Here is a 25,572-nt window from a genome sequence, read left to right as displayed (position 1 = left end):
TAAATAAATGGTATTCTATTATTGTTTAACAGCGTGATTAATCGCAATTAATTTTTTTAATCGCTTGACAGCCCTAATTCTATCTACCCACATTTTCTCAGGTTCAATTTAGATAAATCTGAAATATATGGCTCAGAGTCTGATCTCAGTTACATGAGTGTAAAACCTGGAGTTCCTCTGGATTTACACCAGCATGGCTGGTAGGAGAATCTGGCCTATTATCTATTCGAGTGTTGAACAGAGGCAGAAAACTTCCAACTATTAGGGAAGTCCTTGTCCATCCAAGTAAACTGCACATGAGGGACACTACTAAGAGAGTGAGGAAGAAAGGATATAATAAGTACAAGCTCTGGTCCTGTTGAAAGCAATAATAAAACTCCCATTTACTTCAATGTGATTGGGAGTGCTTCAGTTCTTAACTGAAGGGACAGAAGCATTGAATCTTTAACAGCAAAAGTCTTTCTCACAACTGCTTGAGCACTTTTAAAAACAGTCTAAATACAGTTCACCTCCTACCTCAGTTAATCAGGTTTCACTTTCTGGCTACTTGTGATGTCATAAAACTATTTGCATTCTAGTTGTCCACAGTCTTACAACAGACAAGCCCTGAATTTCTAATGTAAAGAACAAAAGGAGGAGGGGAGAGCAGGGTGAAGTATTTTTATAAACACGTTTAGACCGTGTTTACACTTCCTAAAGAATCATAAAAGGGCAGAAGCACAATACTTCTTTTGGCTTTGCAGGTCACCTTCAATGAAGGAACTACATATAAATCAAAGCAATACCAGGATGCCAGTTGCTCCACATCTATTGAAATACAGATTATTTTTCTAAGGAGACACATCAGGTCACAAATGTTTACGAAAGTAAATGCACTTAATTCATCATTAGTGTCTGTATTTGCATGCTCAGGTGCATGCATGACCACAGATGTAAGAGTATGAGATTTACTTTTCAAATATCAGATCTACAATTTATACCCTGGAAGCATCAAGGATGTGTCATCTGCTACATTCAGAAAAAGAAGCAACCACACTTTATGACATGAGCATATTCAACGTCCCGTTAATTATCACCAAACCTAATCTTGACCATAACTGTCCTCATACCAGGTAAGGGTGTCTTATGTGTCAACATGGAACATCCAGCAAAACCAGAAAAGTCTGTCCATCTTGTGCTGGGCGAGTGTGGGAAGTTAAGTTTTTCTGCTGAGAGGATCTAACATTCCATGATCTGAAATGCTCTCTCCCACATTTGAATCCCACCTTCTAGATAGGTCAAAGTCTCCTCTATGCACACTGTTCCTGCACCGGGGTATGGAAACTCCTTGAGTTCCAACTCGGTTTCTTGGTAGTTGTATTCCATCCAGGGGTGTAGTTCTCCCTTTTGTACAAGAGGCTGGGGTTTCCATTACCTAAATTCACAGACAATCAGTATACTAGCACGGGGCATCCACTCAGCTGCCTAGACCCAGTGGCTCCTGAATAGCATGGTCCTGCAGGAGCTCCCTCAACCATGGAAAGTAACTACAGACTGTAGTAATATGTACTGCCTGCCCCCAAGGTGTCAGAGAGGAGAACCTGGGGGAGACTTACAACCCCTATGCACTGCTACCTTCCAGCCACATCCCCTTCCTGAGGCACAGAGTTAGAAGCCCACGGAACTCACGTAGAGGGACTTCCACTGGGGAGAAGGAGAAGCAAGCCATGGAAGCAGAACTCGCCTCTTCTTGCCCTTCACCAATTCCAAACTAGATATATGCCAGGCTCCTCTCTGCTTACATAGCCAATGTATCTAGATCACATGGCAGAATAAGATAACCCTGTCTATGTTAGAGTTTAAACAATATTATCCAGAAAGATCCTTAAACATGGCTCTCGCTAGCAGAGTGTTAATAGGCTTTGCCTCTGGCCAGCACAGATATGAATTGTGTTATAAGCTAACTTTACAAAATCCTGCTAGAGACTTGGGGTTGGGAACTTGGTTTTGTAAAGAGAGAACCTCAGCATCAATTGATTCAGCTGAGATCCTCTTTATAACACAGCACACGTACTTGCACCACTAACACACAGGAAAACTATTCAAGATCAATAGCCCGGACTCTGTAGGTAACGTAAACATCAGATTCGCCTAGCTAATCATGTTTCCAGCTATTCATTTTTATGCAGATATATAGGTTGATCACAATTGTCTTGATCCTTTATTATATACCTTTGCCATGGAAACTTAACACTTCCATCTAAGACAACAACTCATGCATAATCCTACTTCCTTTCTATTGAGGAGTCCATAATGGTGGTTCTTGACTAGTTTAATTTTCGCTTGCTCACCTAAGTCACACAGGCAGCACTGTTGCATGCATGTAAACCACTGTTCAGAGATTCTTGTAAAACAGCCCACCTTTTTCTTCTCCTCCTGTAACAATTGTGTCTCTAGTCACTGTTTCTATAAGTGATTGACATCAGTTGGTATTAATGATTCTGTGCTGCTTTACTAGCTAAAGCGCTTATATAAATTAGGTTTTACCTCCTTGGTTGTATTTTACTTTTAAGTCCAAACATTAGCTAGGTCTTTTCTATGGTAACTATTGCATTTTATATTAGCTAATAATTTATTTACTTTCTATTTAAAAGTATGTTTGAGTTTTTGGGTTTTAATTTGTAGTGCAGTGCCACATCCTGTCTTTTGTTGCATTTTGGTGCTAGGAGCTGCGTTTCTCAGGCACTAATGTCTGAAATATTTTGACAGAGCAGAAACCAGGTATTTTGTGTTAGTCACTAGGTCAGTGATCCTGAAAACATTTAAGCACATGCTTAACTATAAGCAGGTGAGTAGCCCCAGTGAAGCCAAAGGGACTACTCATGTATGCATATGTTTAAGTATTTGCGAGTTTGGGACCTAAGCCTTGAAGACATACAGAAAGCAGCTATATTGAGTCAGAAAGCACGATTGTAACCTCAGCCTTAAGGTGTGACTCAAGCATTCCCCATGTTGCTTGCTGCTTGGAGAGGCTTCTCCCCTCAGGGCTCTGGGTTTTTTATCTTGGCACCTGTTGCTGCCCCCACAAGGGGACCCCTCCTAGTGCCTGGAACACAAGGGATGCTGTATTTAGCTAAACGTTTACCATCACATATTATATGAAGAGCGTAGTCCATTACACAAGGAATAAAATTATCACAATCCCCATAGTAACAATACAACAACAGGGGGAACTTTATTAGGTGCAGGGGATAAAGAATAAGGAAAGGATAATAAAACAGCAACAATACCTTAACCTCTCCCCCAATCAATATTTACAATGGGCCCAAGTCACCCCACTCCCTCCCAGGACCTACCTAGACAGATAGTGAGTTGACAATCAGTTCTTGGAGGGGTGATGTAGTGCTGTAATCATTGGCTGGCTTAAAACTCAAAACAAAATAAATGGACATAGGACTTCTTACAAGGTCTTCACCCCTAAAGGTTAGTATCATTCTGAGGCTCCCTGATCTGCAGTCCAATGGCACATTCGGCTTGTTCTTGGTAGCTTGACCTGGAATCGCTCCTCAGCCTCCCGCATTGCTGGTCTCTGCTGGGCTGCCACTTTTCACTGGCCCAGTGATTATCAACCGAGTTCAAAGCTTCACTTTGGTAGGAATGGAAAGTTTAATGGGGACCTTCCCAGGCTGCAGTATTTCTCTCTCTCTCTCTCTCTCAATCCATTCCAACAACTGCCGAAACTGAAAGTAAACCCAAACCCTTTTTCTCTGAGTTCAGGCTTGTGATTGGTTCCTGCAGTAGCTTCCAGCTTTGTTCCATCTCTACCCTGGACGCTAGTCAAATTGGGAACTGGAGTCCTGAGCCTCTGCCACCACTACTGCTGTAGTCCAGGGGTAAGTCCCCAGAGGCTCCAAAGGGGTTACATGATATTTACAGGTTGGTCGGTTGGTTGGTTTTTTTTTAGAAAAATGCACTGGGTCAAGTCCAACCCTGATTTAAACCCGTTCAGTACCAAGGGAGGGCTTCACAAGTATAAGTGAATACTCACAAAAAGCAGAACTCTTAGAATCAGGTTCTTGGGGTTAACAACATTTGTGATTCTGAATTCAAAAACTGCTTTCTGTGAATATTCTCCAGTACAGAATTTGTTTTTCTTTTAAATGACTTTTTCCATCAACCATCTCTTTATAAAAGTCAGTGAATTTAGAAGAGGCACTGTGTGTGAAATGACTATAAGGAAATAGGTCCTATCAGATGAGAGTTGGTGCCCAGTTCTCGTTCCCTTTCAATAGGAGTTGGATGCCTAACTGCCTCTTGTGCCTTTGAAAAAAATCTCCACTAGAACTTCTACCATATTTTATTTTTTGATAAAATAAAAAACAGGCTAGTTTAGTGGTTTGTTCAGTCAATATATTCTCTTAGTCCCAGTCTACACTTAAAAGATTTGCTGGCATAATTATGTTAATTGGGGTGAGAGAAAAAAAAATAAATCACACACTCCCAAACCAACATAGCTATGCTGGCAAAAGTCTCAGTGTGTAGAGGGAGTTATATTGGCAAAAAGTCTTTCTGTATAAGCCGCATCTCTACTAGGAGGGTTTGCTGATATAGCTATGCCAGCATCCCATTCCTAATGTAGACAAGGCCTAAAAAGAACTTTAAAGAAACAAAAGATTCCAGTGATAGCACATACACTGTGCCATCATGTGTCTTGTGCAAGAAAGCCTTGATGGTACATTTGTAACATGTATTCAGGAACTTAGAGTAACAAGTTACTTAGAGAGAAATGCCACTTCAAAAGGATGTATCCCAATGAGGTAAACTTGGAGACTTAGAGCTGGGATAAAATAAGGGATTTCAAACCTTGAGCACGCACGAGCTTTTAGGTCAGTGTTCACTGCAGTAAGGCATTTCCTGGTGGTTGCAATACGGAATGAAATGAGAAGGTTGAAAGGGAGAAGCTGAGTTCTTTGACTCCATTTTTCTCCTCCTTTTGATCTCTATGCAAACTTCTTTCATGTAGACAGCTACAACGGGGAAAGAGATTTCTTAATGGATACATGAAAAGGAAACCTGGTTTGAAGATCAGTGAATGATGTCAGATGAAAGGATCAATATTTCTGGTTTGTAATATTTCCACATTGATTTCTCCCCACCTTCTCATAAAAAACCCCAAGTCAAAGGCTGTAAAGGAATTCAATAAATATGTTGTGTCATAATAAATATAAGTGGTCAGTTTCCTAAGGTAAAGAAATATATTTACAGACACATTTTTATTTGTACTGGTTCAGAGTTGCATGCTATCGAATTACATGTGGTATAATGTGTGTCCTACAGTTCATCCAGGATTAACCAATACATTTAAAAGTAGTCAAATATTTTGTTGTAATTTTCATGCATGTCACACTACCGCGCTGTAACAGCTATGCTATTAACTAGGAGGATCTTTAATACATGATGGATTGTTTCTCATTCCCATAGTCTCATCCTAGTAATCAAAACCAATCAAGTCAATCCAAATCCCCATTTGCTGGCTAAAGCATATACCAAAACAGCATTACATTTCTATAGAAAGCCTGCTTATCTTGTATATCCAGCAGCAATGCTGAGCAAATTTCCTTCAACAAAGAACATTTATGTATGAGGGGATACAAAAAGAGAGATGAGATAGTCAAAGTGAAGGGCTAGGTAAATGATCTTTGCAACAGCAGTCTGAATGGATACGAGTAGGGCAAGACAACATTTGTCAAGGCCAGAGAGACAGATGATACAATAACTGAGACATGAGATCATGGAAGTCTAGATGAGAGTCAGCTGCATGGATAGATACAAAAGGCCACATTTTAGAGATGTTATGCAGAAAGAATTTGAATGATTAAGACATAGCCTGGATGTGTGGGGACCTAGAAAGAGGTCTGTGTCAAAGATGATGCCCAGATATGGGCCTGAGTGACCCTCAGGATGGTCGTGTTGTCTACAGGGATTGAGAAAAAAGGGAGCAGAGCTGGTTTGAAGGGAAGATTAAAACTTCTGTTTTATCCATGTTGAGCTTGAGCTGATGGCTAGATATCCATGAGAACGTCAGAGAGACAGGCTCGGATTTTATCATGGACAGAAGGAGACAGGTCTAGAACAGAGAGGCAGAACTGTGAGTCATCAGCACAGAGATGGTGGTTGAATTTGTGTTTGCAGATGAGATTACCCAGCGATAAGGTACAGAGGGGGACCAAGGACAGAGCTAGCAGAACCATGCGACAGGGTATATAGACTCCACAGAAGATACCAAGGAGTTAATGAAGAGAGCAGTCATTCCCCCAGCTGCAGCTGAAATGACTGGTTAGCGACAGCTGGGACAAAAAGCTGCAACCCAGACTGAGCTGGCTGGCTGTTGGAGAGGCTGAAAGCCACAATGGAGGAGCTTCACAGCATGGGGGGAGGGAGAGGGGGTGAGGGGGAAAAAAAAAAGCTGCCCAGAGAGACCAATTTCCTGGCAGAAGGATTCAGGGATGGCTGCAGATGCCTGCAAAGACCATAGGTAGGAAGCATCCGAGGGGGGCAGCACAAGAGTTAAGCACACAGGCCCAGATTTTTAAAGGCATTTAGGTACTGCTACACTCAGTGTTGCAACACCTAAATCTCATTTTCAGAAAGCATTTAGGTACTTAGACGCATTGGATTTAGACTCCTAAGTGCCTAAATCCTTTTTGAAAATGAAATTTAGAGTCTTAAATCAGTTAGGCATTGCAATAACTAAATGCCTTTAAAAATCTGGGCCAGTCCTTGACTGCCTAACACAATACTTCTGGGTAGGAATCCAGAGGAGAGGCTAGGCCTGGATCCAACTACCAGCCCCCAATGCCAAAGCGGGTCAGAGACTGCCGAAGGCCCAGATTTGGGGTGGTAGTTCTAATATAAGACTACAAGACTTAATTTTTGTCCCTGTTTTGACTTCCCTTTTCCCCCCTACTAATGACCAAGGGAGAGGGAAATATTGTGCTAGTGATTGGAAGCCCATCAGAGGGCCCTTAGGACCTAGGACTGAGACCCCTTACTACCTCGAAAGGGGAGAGACTCAAACAACCCAGTCAGAAGGCTGGAGCCATAAAGAGAGGCTAAGTACTATAGGTCATGCTTCTGAACTGATACAAAAAGGGAAACAGAGGCAAAGCTGCTGTTATCAAATGCTTAGCCAGGAGGTGGACATTGAAAGGTGAGAGGCTCAACCACAACCCCCTGAGAAAGCTGGAGGGATGGACAAGGGGTATCCTACAAAGGACATGCTGAGGGAGTGATTAGAGAAGTAGGAGGAGAAGCAGGAAGAGGACAGGGTCATGGAAGTCAAGGGAGGACAAGGTTTCAAGCAGAAAAGATGCCCAGCTGTGTCAAAGGTGGCTGACAAGTCAAGGAAGATGAGAATGGAGAAACAGAAAGAAGGAAAAGCAGGAGGAAGGGAACCACTGAGCTAGAACAAATACATTGTCCTTGCCCCAAAGAGCTTTTTAGAGATGGAAAAGACTTGTTGAGTCATCTATTACCCTCCTGCCAATGCAGACGATTACCTACAATAGACATTCATAACAAAGCACCAGAAAACCTAACAAGATGTTTACCAAACATCATTCTGCTTGTATGTTACATCCCTTCTTCCCCCACTTCGTCCGTCTTGCCTCTCTTGATTGTAAGCTCTTTTGGGGTAGAGATTGTATTGCTTTGTATTGCCTAGTACACTGGGACCAAATTCTCTGTTGGCTCTTAGAAACTAGCATAATAAATAATAATAAATAAAAATGAATGTATATGCAACATTCTGGATCAGATTCTGATCATCAGTATAAAATCGAGAGTAAATCCATTGATTTCAGTGAAGTTAATGAAGTACACAAGTGTAAATACTGACATCAGAAACTGACCTTTAATGGATAGCCTGTGCTATGGCTTGTGACAGACTATTTCAATGTTCAGGTAAAATCTGCATTAAGAACCATACTGTTTATTTTTGGTCAGCTATAAACATTTACAAATAGCAATATTGTGAAGCTTTTCCTATTACTTCTGTAGGAAGATAAATTCCATTACCTTTTCAAATCAAGATGGGAATGTCAACTGCATACATTTTGATTTCAAAAGCCGCATTAACTACTTTCTAAAAATTAATGCATCATTTCCAAATAATGCTTAAGACACATTGACTTTCATGACTTCCTGCTATACCTATTCAAAATCCAATTTTCTCCTATGTACAATCAAGAAAAATTTCTGCATAAATTCAGAGTCTTCCGTTGATTAAACGAAGTGCCTTGCAATGCCAATTTGAAGGATGCTCTGTACAAAATGCTGCAAAAGGAGATTTAAAAAACTGAGTTCCATAGTGAGTGGATCTGAAAATAGAAAATATGCTTCCATTCATTTTTAATCACTTCCAAGTGGGTTTGATTGAATCTGCTGATGGCAGATTTCAGCACTGGATATGAAAGCGGCAGACTATCTAGTAATTAAGATGAACTTGTCTCTTAAAGCTTCAGTTGAGGCTATTGCTGTCATTTATGAAAAGCAGAAGTCACTATTCCACCAACAGCATTAGCGTAAGTAACTTACATTTCCTGCCCCTAGAAGCGGTCAGCCATGACTTCCATATTATTTCAATCTTTAATTTACATCATCCCCATTCACAACCTTTTGAGAATCCATTCTCCACTATCTACTTAATTTGACCTCCAAAGAACACTTAGATGACTCACTAAAATCTGTGTTACAGGCTCAAGATGACAGATGTGTGGAAAAAACCCAAAGGGGAAAAAAAAAAAGATTACTTTACATTTAATATAGTAAAAGAACAAAGAAAAGTCAAAGAAAATGTCACTAGTCATATCCTATTTTTAGGAAATGCTGTGCAATAAAATAGAGAAACACCATTTTCTGTTCCATTCATTACCGGAAGTGACTGGTCAGCTATAAAAAATCATGTTAAAAGGATGCAGTTTTGTAGCAGCCCATCTGTAAGTGGAAAAGGTTTTCTTGGGACCACTGAACTGTACATACAGACCATTATATAACTAAGCTAAGAGCACTGTTTACGTAAGATTAATACATCTGATTTAAGGGAAAGACTCTTCTGGAACGGAAGTCACTGCTGGAAATAACTCCCAATTACAAATTCTTGCAAGGTATGAATTCAAAGTGTTAGCTGCATTGTGTAGAAGTGTGCACCTTGGAAATATCAGCTGAAGAAGGGGGTAAGCAGAAGATATCACACAAGCAAATCCCTGCCATCCACTCTCCCTCAAACAAGGGTAGCACATCACAGAATGGCAGTGGATCAGGGGATGACTCCCTTCACCTCAGCCCCTCTGGAGACCCTCAGAGCACAAACACGCTACTTAGGCTGTGTGCTTGAGTCCAGGATTGGACCTAAGAAATTAAAGATCTGGCTTCCAGGGTAGAGGGGTCTGGGAACACTGCAGAGACAGTATGTTTGGTCAATCCCTTAGGAAGAGGAAGGGCATGTCATCCTCTAGCGACTCCTGAAGGCAACTCAAGGAACTACACTGTCCCTCAGCCAAAGGGAAGGTTGTTAATAAGATGCAGTGCTGTTCAGGTTTCCCATGTAAGGCTTTATGAGTAAGGCGAAGATTTTGTCATGGATATTTTCAGTAAAAGTCAGGGACAGGTCATGGGCAAAAAAGAAAAATTCACAGAAGCCAGTGACCTGTCCCTGACTTTTACTAAAAATATACATAATAAAATGGGAAGGGACTAGGCAGATGTAGGGTGGCTGGGAGCTCTGAGGCCCCCACCACCTGTGGATACTCAGAGCTCCAGGGTCCCCCTGCCCCCAGTGGTGGTGGAGAGCTGCAGGGTCCCTCTGCCCCATCCCCAGCAATAAGGAACTGTGGGAATCCCCACCACCACCACCACCGTGGGGAGCTGTTGGGGTCCCCCTAATCCTCCCTGTGGTGCAGGGGAGCTGCCGGGGTCCCCCTCTCCTCCGCAGAGTCTGGGAGCTGCGGAGTACCCCCCTGCCTGCAGCGGCTGGGAATGGTGGGGTAGCCCCGCTGCCCACAGCAGCTGGGAGCTTGGGGGCCCGCTGCTTTAGGCAGTGGGGGACCCTGAAGCTCCCGGCCACTGGGGCTGAAATCACGGAGATCTTTGGAAGTCACGGATTCTGTGACTTCTGTGACCTCCATGACAAAATTGTAGCCTTATTCATAAGCCATGGAAGTACGGGGTATGCTGGGTTTCCCAGGATCACTATGGGCATTTCAACATCCCCCACTAGAATCTTCTGGTCTGGAAAGGAAGGCCCTGCTTGCAGCTTTCTGTATAGGCCAGTGTTCCTGAAGATGCGTGCGTCATTCACCTTCCCTGGACCATCCTGCGTTGATGTCAGTTAAACGCCCACTGTGATTCCACAAGCGCCGGCAATGCCGCAGAGAAATATCCTTTCCATTGATGTACTTGGTTGCAAGATGGTCCAGGGCCAAAATAGGGATACGCGTGCCATCTATCGCCGCACTGCAATTAGGGAATCCCGTTGCCGCAAAATCATCCACTATTTTGCGCACATTGCTATGTCACAGTCCTTCGCAGCAGGAGGCAAGTAACGGCCCTGCACACTTGTGTTAATGCAGCCCCAATGGTGGACTTCCTGACTCCAAACTGATTTGCAGATTTCCCTCTCCTTGTTCCTCTCTCCTCGGTCTCTCTTGCCTGAGTTCTCTGCTCTGTTTATATGGTCTTTTCCTGACCCTTTCACAGCTTCGATCATTAATTATCATTGATTTGCCATATCACCATCAGCTGGGGATGAGCTAGTATGTCACAAGCAAGGCTGAGCCTGGCTTGCCCAAAAGGGCCAGCCCGTTCGTGATACCCCAAAATAAATAAAAAAAGATTCTCTTATATTTTTGGTTTGTCTTTTGATATTTTACTCCCTCTGCGCACCCCCAGCGTGTGGGTGGGTCAATTACAGTGCTGACAACTCTCTCAGGTTTATGCAGTACACTGTGTTTTGCCCCCACTGCAGAATCCCTCACAGGAGAGCTCCACTAAGAACATAAGAACATAAAAATGGCCATGCTGGGTCAGACCAAACGTCCATCCAGCCCAGTATTCTGTCTGCCGACAGTGGCCAATGCCAGGTGCCCCAGAGGGAGTGAACCTAATAGGTAATGATCAAGTGATCTCTCTCCTGCCATCCAGCTCCACCCTCTGACAGAGGCGAGAGACACCATTCCTTACCCATCCTGTCTAATAGCCATTAATGGACTTAACCTCCATGAATTTATCCAGTTCTCTTTTAAACCCTGTTATAGTCCTAGCCTTAACAACCTCCTCAGGCAAGGAGTTCCACAGGTTGACTGTGCGCTGTGTGAAGAACTTCCTTTTGTTTGTTTTAAACCTGCTGCCTATTAATTTTGTTTGGTGGCCCCTAGTTCTTATATTATGGGAACAAGTAAATAACTTTTCCTTATTCACTTTCTCCACACCACTCATGTTTTTATATACCTCTATCATATCCCCCCTTAGTCTCCTCTTTTCCAAGCTGAAAAGTCCTAGCCTCTTTAATCTCTCCTCATATGGGACCCGTTCCAAACCTCTAATCAACTAAGATCAAATAAAGATTTATACAAAATGCTGCCTGAGAGGGCAGAGTTTGCAGCTCCTCCCCAACCCCCACAATTCTAATTAATTCTGTGCCCACTGCCCCGACTAACATCTGCCCTTCCCCCAGCCCAGCAATTAATTGTGCAGCCCTCCACATCAATTCTGCCTCCTCAGCCTCACATCAGCTCCATGCCCTTCAGGACACTTCTGCACCTCCTGTAGCTGCAGGATTCTTCATCCCCACTCCCTCTCCAGGCCTGGTGCTGCAGGGATGGGGAAGAGAAGGGGCAGGAGCAGAGAGCAGACTGATCCATTATTCACAGTGGGAGAGGAAGGAGCAGAACTGCTCTGTACTCTTTCTGCTCCTTCCTCCTCACCTGTGAGAATGGTGTCCTTCCTCCCCTATCCATAGATTTCTCTCTAGTGTTCTGCTTGCTTCCCACACAGCAGCCCTGACTGGCTGCTCTTCCCCAGAGGCAGGGAAGTGGGGAAGGCAGCCAATCAGAGTAATTTTGTCCTCTGGCAGAGCTGAAATTCTCCTAAAGGTTGTAGCTCCTTGCATCATCCAGAAACATGATCTTGGCCCCTGCTGGAGCTAAGGTCATGTTATTTGTGATGAAATCATGAGAGTTGGCAACACTTCACTGGTGCAAGTCTTGGGAAGTTATAAGCTACACCAAGCAGGGTTTTACAATGGGAAGAGTTAAACAACCTTAACTATAGCCGTGTCTAGTGCTCCAACTCTAATAATAATAGAATAGAGATCATCCACAACGTCATACTTTAACAACATTGTCAGTTATGGTTAGCAAAAATGTAAGGAAGAAAAACAAGAATCAAAAGTAACAGAAGAGTAGTAATTTAAGAAGAGTTTCTGAGAAACCATGGCAATTCAAGAGGAATAAAGAAAGATTGCTTGGCTTGATGAAATGTGGCTAAACAGCAGTAATATGAGAACTGTAGCTAAAGCCTGAATTACTGTAAGATGGGGCTTTTTCAACCTGGAGTTCGCAGACTATGTCTAAGATTTCCAAAGGGGTCCACACCGCCATTCAAAATTTTTTAGGGGTCCACAAATGAAAAAAGGTTGAAAGCCACTGCTGTAAGATATTCTTTCTATGAGAGCCAGAAGGTATAAGGGAAGGTTCACCCATTACGCTTATTTAAGCCTGAAGTCAACAAAATACTTGTTTAACTTTAAGCTTGTGTTTAAATCCCATTGAATTCATTGAGACTTAAACACACACTTAAGGCCCTGATTCAATGAAGCACTTAGTTTGTTGCACAACACTTCTGCTCCAGTGTTCTTTCTAGGAATTTTAAATGGCTTAAATCAGATCAGTTAGATGCCAAGGGTTTCTTCAAAACTCAGACCTAGATTTAAATCAGCATCTGAATTCTTCAAACAGAAGTTATCTTTATATCAGGTCAAACCAAAATCCAAACCTAGACCCAAGGTTTGCAGCGTAAGCTCATCACTAGTGAAATCGGAACCGTTCCTCCTCCTTTGAAAACAGTAACCAGCATAGTAACCTGAGCTACACAAATCTCACAAGTGTTAAGACACTGTCAAATGATACTGCTATAATAATCAAAAAATTACTAAATGAGATCTTAAATTAACATCTTGGGAATTACACCATTAAAAAACTGAGCTCCAGTGAGTCATGATTCTGAATAAATTTCTGCGTGTCTGCTTTTGAGACTATTTTGAAAAAATACTTTACTTATGAGACAGATTTCAGAAGAATATGCATGACTCATCTGCAATATGAGGGCAATTAAATATTTGTATTGGATTTCTACTATACATCAATAGGTACTCAGATTTGAAAATCCCTAGCCAACCCCATCACCAGTAACAAAACCAAAATGTTTAGCGAACACAACAGTCTGAATTTAGTCTCTCCTTCCTACACACCCACAGAAGCATCTCAATTACCTACTGCACATCTCCTTCGAAATATAGGCAAAGGTTAAAGTATCATTAGAAGAGAGACAGACTTCACATATATTGTGTAGTGCAACAAACAGTGCAAACACTGTGCTTCCTGGCCCCATACACTCACCCTCAAATGGAATGTCAGGGCAATGTTAGATTTAACTTGCAGGGCAGATCTTCAGACAGCATAAATGGCTGCAACCCCATGAACTTCTGAAGTTTGAGGGCTTTAGTGGGAATTAAGGGGTGTATAGGCCCTAAGCTGCCCTTCAGCACTGGGGTGAACAAACATACATGCCATTCTTAATGAGTAAAATTATGTGCTCACTGTAACAATTATGATGTCCTTAACTATTTATTTCTTCACTTTTAAGTGCTTGGATTTCATAAATGATGCTTTAGGTAACTACATTACTGTCATTTAGCAACCCTAGCTGGTTTGTGACACACAAGTGGAACAACAGTGCTTCCTAGTCTCTTGGCTGTTTAAAGAGCGTACCCACACCAAGTCCTAGAGATGGGAGGAGTGCCAAGTGACACTGACCCAGACCTAAGGAAGAGCTCTGTGGAGCTTGAAACCGTCTCTTTTTCACCAGCAGAAGTTGGTCCAGTGAAAGATATTACCTCAGCCCTGGTCTCTCTAAGGGACACTGAGTCAGTCTGTGATGCAATGACACAGCGGTGTTGCTGTGTATATTTTATAGCCCATATTTTGCAGCCTTTACTTACTCAGACAAAATTTTTCTTTCAGAGAGTAAGGATTTGGAAAATGCTATTTCCCTATTTACGTGGAAGATTATTGAAAATTATATTTTAAAAAAGAAGGAAGATATGAGTTTGATTTTAAACCGAAGAAATATTTGTTCTATTTGGATTTCTGCCAGGGTCTCTTGATGGTATAGTAGGGTTATCCATGCGCATAATAAAGCAGTATTTTGACTGGCAAGATTACTTTAAATAATTCTTAAATATCTGCAAGAGAGCGTCTACAATGAGAACCATAAGATCATTTAGTCAGTAAACCGTATGAACAAGTTTGATCATTGTAAACAGAAGCACAGCATATGGGAAAACATACTTTATACAGGTTTTCTCCTTTGAAGATTTTGTTTAAATGACTGCCCCCAATAAATTATTTACCAAGACAAGTAAAAGAAAACTGCTCTAAGTACATTTCAAAGCCTCAAAACCTCATGGAGACTAGGCAGCCCTCACAAGCTTACCCCAGTTACAGCTTTTTGCAATGTCTAGTTTTCCGGCAATATAAATTTCAAAATGAAGGCAACACCAATAAAAGGTGGACCAACTTAAGTAATATGGATAAGTGGCTCTTTAACAGACAAAAGGACTGAGACAAACATAATTATACTACAACAGTTGGAAATAACTTCAGCATAGAAACATTGTTATTTTCAGCACTAAGTACTGACTGTCAACTAGCCTGTGTCACTAGAAGCCAAACAAAGTCCCTGAGAAACTTTAAACCAAGGCCCACATTCAGGAAAACATCTCTGGTCAGGAAAGGTGCTTAAGTACATACTTAAGAGCTATCCTGAATCAGAGTCTATAATATTCCCCACTTTCAGCCTCACGCCAGTGGGCATCTGCTTTCAGATATCACTGACCCTGCAACCCAGCATCATGCCTTACAAAGGCAGGTGACCAAGCTCTCTCTACACTGGCCCTGGTAGTGTAGGACTCGGATCTTCCTGAAGGGAAGTCAAACCATCCCATCACACTTTGAAAACAACAGTGAAGGGCATATCTTCCTTGAGTTGTTATCCATTTTAATCAACATCGAGCCTTGTGTATAAAGGCTCAACTTTCCCACACCCCATTATTAAAAATAATACTTTGCTTATCTTAGAATAAAATCCTGGTAAAATATAAAAGGCATGATTTGGTTCCACACGTGTTTAATACTGATGTAATTCCATTAAGTAAAATGGAGTCACTCTTGATTTACACCAGCATCAGAGATTAGAATCAGCCCCAGGTATTTTATAATGTTTTAATTTTTTGTATTATACTGTTGGTGCAATATCCTGGAGTTGGAGGAGGGGAGAAACACACAGTAAATAAAATTGTTCAATATTGTTTCATCTTAGATCATTTTAAGTATTTTATTAGTTTCTCTCTATATACAGGGTGCACACAGTCAGAACTTTTTCTCTGACACCACAAACAATTCCCTCCAGTTCTTTAAAACTGTGGTTTTGTAAGTAGTATAACATTTCTGTGACCAAAAGCACCCCAAAATTCATAAACTACACACTAATGCAATAATCTTTATACTAAATATGCCATGTGAGGTATCATTTGAAAACTAATAACTCACTAGTCAATAATATCATGATGAAATGTAAAGTTATGAAATCCTCCTGTATGATGTTCTTAGCACATGTTCCAAACTATACCCAGGCAGAAGCATCCTGAACGAAGAAAGGTGTGTTTACCTCAATTTACATATAACGTAGTAAACAGGGCCCTCCTGACAGCAGGGAGAAGAAATGACAGGCAACAAAGCAAATTTGCATTTCAGCAACACAAGCAAGAAGAAAAAACATGGAGCCTCCTTCACCATGAGACTCCATGTTGCACCCTTTACTGTTTGAATAAACTTTGCTCTGAGAGGTAATCCTCAAAAAAAAATCCAGTTCAAAGGTTAACTGGACAGGAAAAGAAAACCCCAAGCGCTCGCTCGCTCTCTCTCTCTCACACACACCCACCCCCCTAAGACAACAAAGGAACCAGCCCTTTGACTTTGGGGAAAGATCCTGACCTGAGAATCTGGTAAGCGATGTTGCTGGGATCATGTGGTAAGGATTTTGCCTTGATCTAAGTCTAGCTTATTAAGTTTTAGCTACTAGAAAGCATTTTATCTTTATTTCTCTTGTAATCATTTCTGACTTTAATACCTGGTACTTGAATTCACTTAAAACCCTATCTTCTTTTAATAAACTTGCTTTGTTTTTTAATCTAAAACAATCCAGTGCTGGGTTTAAATTGAACTGTTTGGTAAGTCCAGTTAAAGTAGCAAGCTGTTGAATATTGGCTCTTTACAGAGGCAACAGACTTTTAATATCTGAACTGTCCAGAAAAGGGCTGGACAGTGCAGAACACATGTTTTTGAGAAAATTCAGGATTAGGAGTGTGTTGGGGTCACCTTGCAAGTAGTAACCCAGGCTGGTGAAAGCCAGAGCATGACTGGTGTGTTGCTGACAGGCCGCTGGGGCCAGAGCTGCTGGACCAGGGCTGCAGCTATACACCAACACTCAAGGTGTGACCTGCATGCTGGCAGGCTATTTGTGAGTGGACCAAGTTGGGAGTTACAACAGCAAAGCATTGTGAGGCACCCAAGGTTGCAGGCCAGGCAGTGACACAGCCCCTCACTGGTGTGGATTGCACCCTGGAACATGATGATAGGTGCATAGCAGAAGCCTTCAGCCATGGGCACCTGTGAATGGGTGTTCACCCCACACAAGCCCTGAGCAGGTTAATGTGGGTCAGAAGGGGCCAATTAACCTTATATGCTGGACCTGAAGAGGAGCCAGGGACTGATAAAGTCTAATTGCAGACAAAGACCAACTGAAGGAGGAGCTGGACTAGGAATTGGTCAGGGACAAAGAGGCAATACAGGGGAGAGTAAGCCCTTAGAGTCTGCCTTGGACTAGGGAGTCTGGCAAGAGATCAAGAGCGGTGAAGTAGCCCTGAGGAAGGTCTGGTGGTAAACCCAGAGACAGAGAGAGGTGGGGTAGGAAGGAGCCCCGGAAAACAGGGACTGAGACTGAGCAGACCTGGATTGCTAGTCATAGGGGTCCCAGGGCTAGAACCCAGGAGTTGTGGGCAGTCCAGGGTTTCCCACTGGGAAATGACACAGGACCTAGAAGTGAAATGGAGAGATGTCTGAGGTAGCAGCTGGGCAGCTTATCTGGTGGGAGTTTGATACTGCAGAAGGAGGGGACTGTACAGCGACCTGGTTGGAGGTTCACAAAGAGAGGGGGCACCATAGTGTGAGCAGCCATTGACAGCTTTCACCCTGTATGGTGCCCCCTAATTACCAGATCTAGCCACAAGGAGGCACATCTGTGAGAGGGGGCTCCTTTACAGCACCCTAGAAATAAGGGAGTTACTGTACACACACTAGGACTGTGAAACCAGCTCTTCATGTTAGTATCATCACTAACATGCATACATGGAGAGGCAGTCCCCACTAGCTCATGTAACTGCAGGGAAAATAAACTCTCCCACCAGTCCCTAAGCAGCTCCACACCTGCTCCTGCAAAGCAGAGACCTGGTTCTCCATTGCCTTTAATCTGTCAGTCAGTCATTTACACCTTCAAAAGTAAGTACATGGGGGTGTAAAATGCTACCAAAGCAGGAAGTTAGCATTTTATACCCACTCTATACAGGTGCACAAGACAGCACAAGGTGCACAACAATGGAGAAACAAACACAGCGTGTTGCTCCTCCATTTCTCCCCTGCACTCAGATGGTGCACAGCTGGGTTACTCCAAAAAGAATAGAGTGTTAGCACGTAGAGCATTATTTCTATATACCACAGGTCAGACTTGGGCATTTTGTAAATTAATATCCATGAGCCTGATTCATCCCTATTGTAACTGCACTGAAATGAACGGAGTTACAACAGGAGTGAAGTGGGATCCACTCTTTTAAAGAAATAAAAACATTAGCAGGTCTGAGTCTTCTCATTTACACCTGTTTTACAACTTTACATCAATATAGTCAGTCATGCTGTAAATAAGAGTATAACCAGGCCCAAAGTCTGACAATCTATGATTGTAGAGGGAGCTCTGGATATTAACTGATGGGTATAGCTTCCATTTAAAGAAAATAAATTCCTTAATTAGCCTTGCCCAGCTGTAAATTTCCAGTGATATTATTCTGTGCAATCAGTTGACACAGAGCTATCAGAAAATTTTCCACTCACAAAATGTCCTCTATAAAAATAAATCTGATTATGGACGGACCAGAAATAGGTGCCTAAAATTACTGTCAGAACAACAGAATCAAAAGGATGAGTTGACTTCCTCTCTATATTTTCCGCTCTCTTTATCTTGCTCACTCCTATGTAAACTCACGAATACAAACTCTGCTAATGCCACTGTTTGCAAGAGCTTTCCTCACAATTCATACAAAAATGTTTATACAGGTGGTACATCATTTCACTCAGGATGGATACTACCAATCTGAGTAAAAACTACAGGAAAGGACAACACTATAGAAGGGATTCATAAAGCGAGAGTGGGATGTACAGTAAACAAGCAACTTGGCACTTGGTTGTAAAGTCAAATGGGAAAAAGTGTCCTTTTTATCACCAAATAAGGCAAAAGGCAAAACAATTTCTAGACTGGAAATGCATAACAAACAGAGTTCTGCAGAATAATATATAAATAAATAAATAAATAATAATAATAAAAAAAAGAGACAACCACTTGGTAAGGGAAAGTTTGCATGGGTCCATCAGACCTCACACAGATGCCAATCCACCACTACTTGGTTCTCAGAATGTTTCTTTCCCTATACATCTGGGAAGAGCTCCACACCCAACTGGTAGTCAATGGAGAACAAGTCAGTTACCATGGCACTAAAACATGCAGTAACTTCAGAATATCCTCTACTTTGTCCAGCACCCCAGAGGACTACCACCAATCTATGGGCCAAATGGGGAAGAAGCAACAAGATCCTTCTTCAGACTCAGACATACATTGCAAAAGCAGAGTTAACATGAATATAATGTCAAAAACAGTCCTACACACAGACACTTTGTGCATTTTATTCTCTCATTCCCTGCAGTCAGAATAACCTGTAGTTAATATTCTTTTATACATATTGGTAATTCACATGTGTACATCTCTCTCTCTCTCTCTCACACACACACACACACACCCCTTGCCCACTTCCTTCCATCACTCCTGTCCCAAAGGAACTACAGAATGATCTCTCTGCAATTTTCTGGAGAAGACAGTATTGAGATGACAATCAGTCACTTTATACTCTAGCACTAGTGCAAATCTGTATGTTGTTTTGCCATTGTTCAGGGACAGTCAGAATTTGGCCTTATGGCATGAGGAAATCCAACAACATTGGCCCTTCCTTTCATAACATAGTGGGCACAGTCATTTTGAGTGGTATGTAGTATGAAGTTTGTTACATGAATAAAACACCACAGCCCCAAAACACAACAGATCCCTCTGGTCCCCTGAAGGCTGCCCCTCTCTGAGAATTCTAATGTTCATTCCTTCTTTGTTTCATTTCAATTTCCAAAACATAAATTAGTAATGAGCCAAAGGGTATCTGAAGTACAATTAGCAATGAGCTGATGGACTTATCAGCCCAGGTGAAAGTACCTGACAAGCACAATACATGCCAGAGGTCACTTGAATACAATGTGTGGGTCACAGGAACAATGATACCATCTGAAAGGGGGAATTCCAATCTGGAAATTTCTTAGGCGGGAACATGGCAAAGCCCAACCTGTGACAAAAGCCAAGGAGCCCAATGAGACAGCCAGCGGCTCCAAAGGCCATGTCTACCTTATAAATGGTACTACTGAGTTTGTGACCAGTTAGTAACATAATTGGTCCTAAACATGGTCTGTGGCCTCAAACAACATAGTTAATATTTTTAATAACCATGGGAACTAACCAAGTGTCTACCTTACCAGCAGCCTAGGCTGACACAGATGTCTTCCTGCAACTAGGTCATAATTACTGGTTTCAGAGTAGCAGCCATGTTAGTCTGTATTCGCAAAAAGAAAAGGAGTACTTCTGGCACCTGAGACTAACCAATTTATTTGAGCATAAGCTTTTGTGAGCTACAGCATCTGATGAATCGGAATGCATCCGATGAAGTGAGCTGTAGATCACAAAAGCTTATGCTCAGATAAATTGGTTAGTCTCTAAGGTGCCACTAGTACTCCTTTTCGTTTTGCGAATACAGACTAACGCAGCTGCTACTCTGAAACAATGTAGGGAGAGCACTGGGATCTGAGAGGTTTGGTTCAGACCCACCACCAGACACAATATAATCATTGTCAATGATAGCAAAATATTTTTGGAGACTTTGAATTGCCAGTCACTATGGAAAAAACATATCTACTCCCTTATCTACTCCCTCGTGAAAATTCCACTCAACTCTATTGGAATCCTTCATGGTCTCTCCTGGTTTCTATTGTAGAAGCACTAACCCCAATTGCCAGTAGATCAATTGTTCTGTTCAAAAGTCAAGTTGTCCAACTGGAACCTACTAGAGATTTTTTACAGAAAATTTTCAATAGAGCTCTTTTCCTATTGGGCAGCTAATTAACATTAGACCATATTCATTAGAACAGGTCTGTACCTTTAGTCAATTAGCACCTCTTCAATAAAATAATAATGTACTGGAATCTGCATTCTGCTTCTTCCCCCTTTTTGTTATATGGCCCTGGATGAGATATTGGAATGATTTTACAAGAGTCATTGTACTGAAGTGAACCAAGAAAGAGCAAATATATTGCATTCATATTCACCATGCAAAGAGATAGTCAAAGTAGCAAGGCAAAAGATGTTGTAGCTTGTAATAAGGTTAAAAACAACCTTGGTATAAGCAGGAACAACTTCACTGCAGTCAGCAGAGCTTACATTAGGGTTTAATTTGGCCCATACTTCTCAGTGCACTACAGCATGAGGCTTATAATGAGATAGCAAAGGGATTGGGGCAATTAACTATAAACAGAAATAAATCTTGCAGGCCAACTGCTTAACTGTGCATACACAAAAGTGCCCTACTCAGCAAGCTTAAGTTGTTAGATCAATACAATAGCGTCCAAAACATAAGCAGATACATATTTAAAATAGGACAATTGCATAGTTGATGCAAAACCATTAATTTACAGGGTTTCTTACTGAAAGACTGTAAAAAAATCCATGCTTTGTACATGTACTCACTTTTATTTTTCCTGCAAGTTTTTTTATATACATCTTAATGTAAAGACAAAGCCTGTTAACTTATGTAAAAGAAGATATTGTATTTTATTTAATTAAACATAAGGGATTATTCTGCTTCTGAAAAAAAATACATTCTATAATTTTTTTTGTGATCATTCCACATGAAACTACATCTTTGTGTTTTTATTAAAGAAATATAGTAATAATGACAATACTAAGCACTTACATACCAAGATAGGGCAAAACTGGAATCTCTAATCTGAATCCTCTTGAATTTTGAGGGGCTTTGGGTTCAGATCCCTAGATCCTAACCCAGGGGTGGGCAAACTACGGCCTGTGGGCCAGATCCGGCCCCTCAGGGCTTTGGATCCAGCCTGCAGGATTACCCCCCATGGTGCCGCAGGCCCCATGCCACTCTCAGAAGCGGCCGGCACCACATCCCTGGGGCTGGGGGTCGGGGGGGAGGGAATAGAGGGCTCTGTGCATTGCCCTTGCCTCCAGGCACCGCTGCCCGCAGCTCCTATTGGCTGGGAATGGGGAACCACGGCCAATGGGAACTTCGGGGGAGGTACCTGGAGGCATGGCAAGGACAGCACACAGAGCCCTGTGCCCCCCTCCCTCCCCCAGGGGCTGCGCAGGGTCATGGTGCTGGCAGCTTCCCGGAGCAGCACAGTGTGGGGCCAGGCAGGCAAGCAGGCAGGGAGCCTGCCCTGGCCCCAGTGCATGCCGCCGCCACCCCGGAGATGCTTTAGGTAAGTGGCACCAGGCTGGAGCCCAAACCCTTCCTGCACCCCTCCCCCCAACTCCTTGCCCTAAGCCCCCTGCCTGTACCTCGCACCCCTCCTGCACACCAACTCCCTTCCCTGAGCCCCCTGCCTGCACTTCACACCCCTCCTGCACCTCAACTCCCTGCCCTGGGCCCCCCGTCGCACCCTGCACCCCCATGCACCCCAACTCCCTGCCCTGAGCCCCCTGCTGCACCGTCCCTGCACCCCAACTCCCTGTCCTGAGCCCCATCTCACCCCACATCCCTCCTGCACCCCAACCCCCTGCCCTGAGCTCCCTCACGCAGTCCACACCCCTCCTGGACTCCTGCCCTGAGCCCCCTCATATACCCTGCACCCTTCCTTTCCCCCAATCCCTTGCCCTGACCCCATTCCTGCACACCACATCCCCGCCCACACCCCACACTCCCAACTCCCTGCCCTGCATACAATTTCCCCACCCAGATGTGGCCCTCGGCCCAAAAAGTTTGCCCAACCCGGTCCTAATCAGTCTCTATGGTTTTGACTCTAAGTTGAAGGGGACTGTTTTCCTGTTCCAGTTTGGATGCAGTCTAAATCGCATGAGACCAGCCCAAAATGGCAGAGATATTACATGATCAGCGGATTTTATGATATTTCTGCCAATTTTGATTGAAATCTCATGAAAACAGCTAGACTGTAACCTCACCCATATCCCTGAATCAGTCTCAGACCAACCCCCGGAACCTCAGCCCAGACCTTTTCAGGTCCAGATACCACCTTCTCAGCCCATCGCTACTTAGATAACACTTTATATTTCCAAAGCATTGAACAAACATTAACTAATGGCAGTTCGGTAATGAATATCAATATTCAGGGTAAACAGAAGTATTTATACAGATTGGCCCCAGACCCACAGATTTACATTTTCACCTAATGTATACTATACAAACTATACAAAGCTACTTTCCAGTTCTGACTTGTTTTCTTAGTTTATATCCCTTACTACATTTTATATATAGTCATTCAAAATTATGTCATTTACTTAGAAGGGTTTAATATATGTGAGGCACTGTTGCCAACTCTCGCAATTTTATTATGAGTCTTTTGAAATCTGGGGGGGGGGGAGGTAAGCTCCAGCTCCTATAGCTATTTTATTATGTGAAAATTTCAACTGTAATTTTTTTTTAAAAAGTATGTTTCTAACTCTCATGGTTGCGGTGAAAAAGCTTGTAAACGTGAATCATAAAAGCTCAAAAACCAGAAAACACCAAAAAAAGGACAGACCCTCAAAATTATTTTTTAAAAATCTTGTGGTACATAAGCCAGTCTCATGATTGGCAGTCCAGGTGATGAAGAGAACTAGGCCTGGAACCTTTCTGGACTGGGAACACTTTCAGAGCCAGAGGAAGAAATTCCGCTATCGCTACTTCCACTAGTGATTCATCAGTGGTTAAAGAAGTGGGGTTTGTTTGGAAGGTGGAAGAGTTAGGTCTACTTAACCTGCTGCCCTTGCCTGGGTGTGACTAGAGAGGAAATTCAGAGATTGCCCAGACAACATCCCAGTGAGAACTTCAGTGTAGACAGCTGAGGAAGCTATATGTTGAAGCTCTCTCTGTTTCTGTTGATGTGTTTGTTAAAAAGCTATTTAAAAAATTGGGTCCCAGTCCTCAGAGGTCTTAAGTTACAGGTTTGATTTAACAAAAATACACAGCACCAAAGAAAGGACTCAGCTACAAGGGAAAACCCCTGTTGTACTCTACATACTCAGATTTAATTGGTTTTGTACTATTTCTTCGCTGTCTGTCCCATGCCGGGTACTCCTTAGGCAGGGTTCAATGAAACAAATACCTCTGCACAGAAAATGCCAATGCTGCTTCCTGAAGAAGGAGTAAAAAGGTGCTGATTTACGGGTCCACCTGCTTCTTCACCCTATGTTTGCATTGGCTCAGCAGCTTAGCCCATGTTAGCTTTCCCTGAGGGATTTACTTAAGATGTAGAAGTTGTGGGACTCTCCTTGAACTGCAGTGTGATTGAAATGGGTTGTGTGTGACTTATAGAAGATGACTGGTTATCAATACTCTGACCATTCACTCACTCACAGTACAGTCAGAGAAATGGCATACCTCAGAAATCAGCCTGGCTCTTCTCAAACACCCATCCTTCACTCTGGAGGGCACATGTAGCCATGTTGGCAGTGACTCTTCTACATCCACTGTCACTATACAAACCACTACACAGCTTATGGATGATGATAATACTATATAAATAATCAATAAAATACAGAGTATGAATAAAATAATAAGCCTGGCTCTGCCACTAACTTCCTCTTTGACATTTAACTTCCCTTCCTCCCCACTTTCCTCTTCTGTAAAATCCGTATAACATTATTTAACTACTTCACTAGCATGCTGTGGGGCTGCATTAGCTAAAGTTTATGCTGTGTTTTGAAGAGGAACAATTCTATATAGTGTTCATTAGTAGCTAGCTTACCTTTCAGGGCAGCATACAAGGTCTCTCTCTTCACTAATTGTAGGTATTACTCATACTTAGCACTTTTGTTTATCATTTTTCAAAGACACGTGAATGTGTTTTTCTCTGTGACATTTACCAGGCTATTTTTGCCTGTTATTTTAATTCTATCAGGTTCTTTCCTGCCACAGCAATATTTGGGACACTACCATTAAGGAAAGGCCTTAGCTTATTTGTTTAATAAAACTACTGGCTTGATTTATATTTAATCAGAAACATGGTTATTCTTTCTTATGTCCATGGAGCCTAGATGTTTTTCATTCTCATGACCCAAAGAGTTTTTAATGCTGCAACAATGAGATGTGGGTTTTTTTTAAAATCCTTTCCTTCTGCTATGTAGGCCAATTTGTTCTTTTGTCAGTCATGATCTTGGCCATTTTAATTTTCTCTCTCTGGATATTAAATGAGAGGGGCCTGATTTTGATAACTAGAGTTAAACTGGTGTAAATCCACTTGTGACATTCTATATCTTAGGGGAGCACCCTGTAACCCCCATATTCCTAATGTATATATAATTGTGATATTGCATATAAAGCATGCCATGTAAGGTATGAGGGGAAAGGCTATGATCTGCTGAAAGTCACTGTTCTATCTAAATATGTATATCATTAGTGCGTAGGAAGTTATGAGACTTGTGTTGTATGGTTGTCACTAAAACATGCTGTAAGCTGGGGAATCAGCCAGATATTAGCTCCCCAGAGACAACAGCAAGAAAAGTAACCAATGTCTGGGTGGGTGTTAAACAACCATCAACAGCCATTGTCAAGCAAGGGAATTACAATTCAATGACTCATCTGCATAAGGCCACACCAGGGGAATTGCT

At 42.3% G+C, this 25,572-nt stretch overlaps 1 protein-coding gene and 1 long non-coding RNA gene across 5 annotated transcripts in view; one reads left to right on the top strand and one right to left on the bottom strand.

Annotated features, from left to right (window-relative positions):
* RAB3B (RAB3B, member RAS oncogene family) overlaps positions 1 to 25,572 on the bottom strand; it is a 128,335-nt gene that overhangs the window by 70,377 nt on the left and 32,386 nt on the right. The gene's annotated exons all lie outside the window — the stretch shown is intronic.
* Positions 16,244 to 25,572, top strand: part of LOC311525450 — a 50,069-nt gene continuing 40,740 nt past the window's right edge. The window contains exon 1 of the long non-coding RNA XR_014712775.1: positions 16,244 to 16,318. This is a non-coding gene — a long non-coding RNA (uncharacterized lncRNA). The remainder of the gene's footprint in view (positions 16,319 to 25,572) is intronic.

The sequence above is a fragment of the Lepidochelys olivacea genome (genome assembly GCF_965140295.1).
Source record: "Lepidochelys olivacea isolate rLepOli2 genome assembly, chromosome: 8".
Taxonomy (NCBI): Eukaryota; Metazoa; Chordata; order Testudines; family Cheloniidae; genus Lepidochelys; species Lepidochelys olivacea.
Note: the sequence above shows the minus strand (reverse complement) of the source record. Positions and strands in the feature narration are given on the sequence as shown.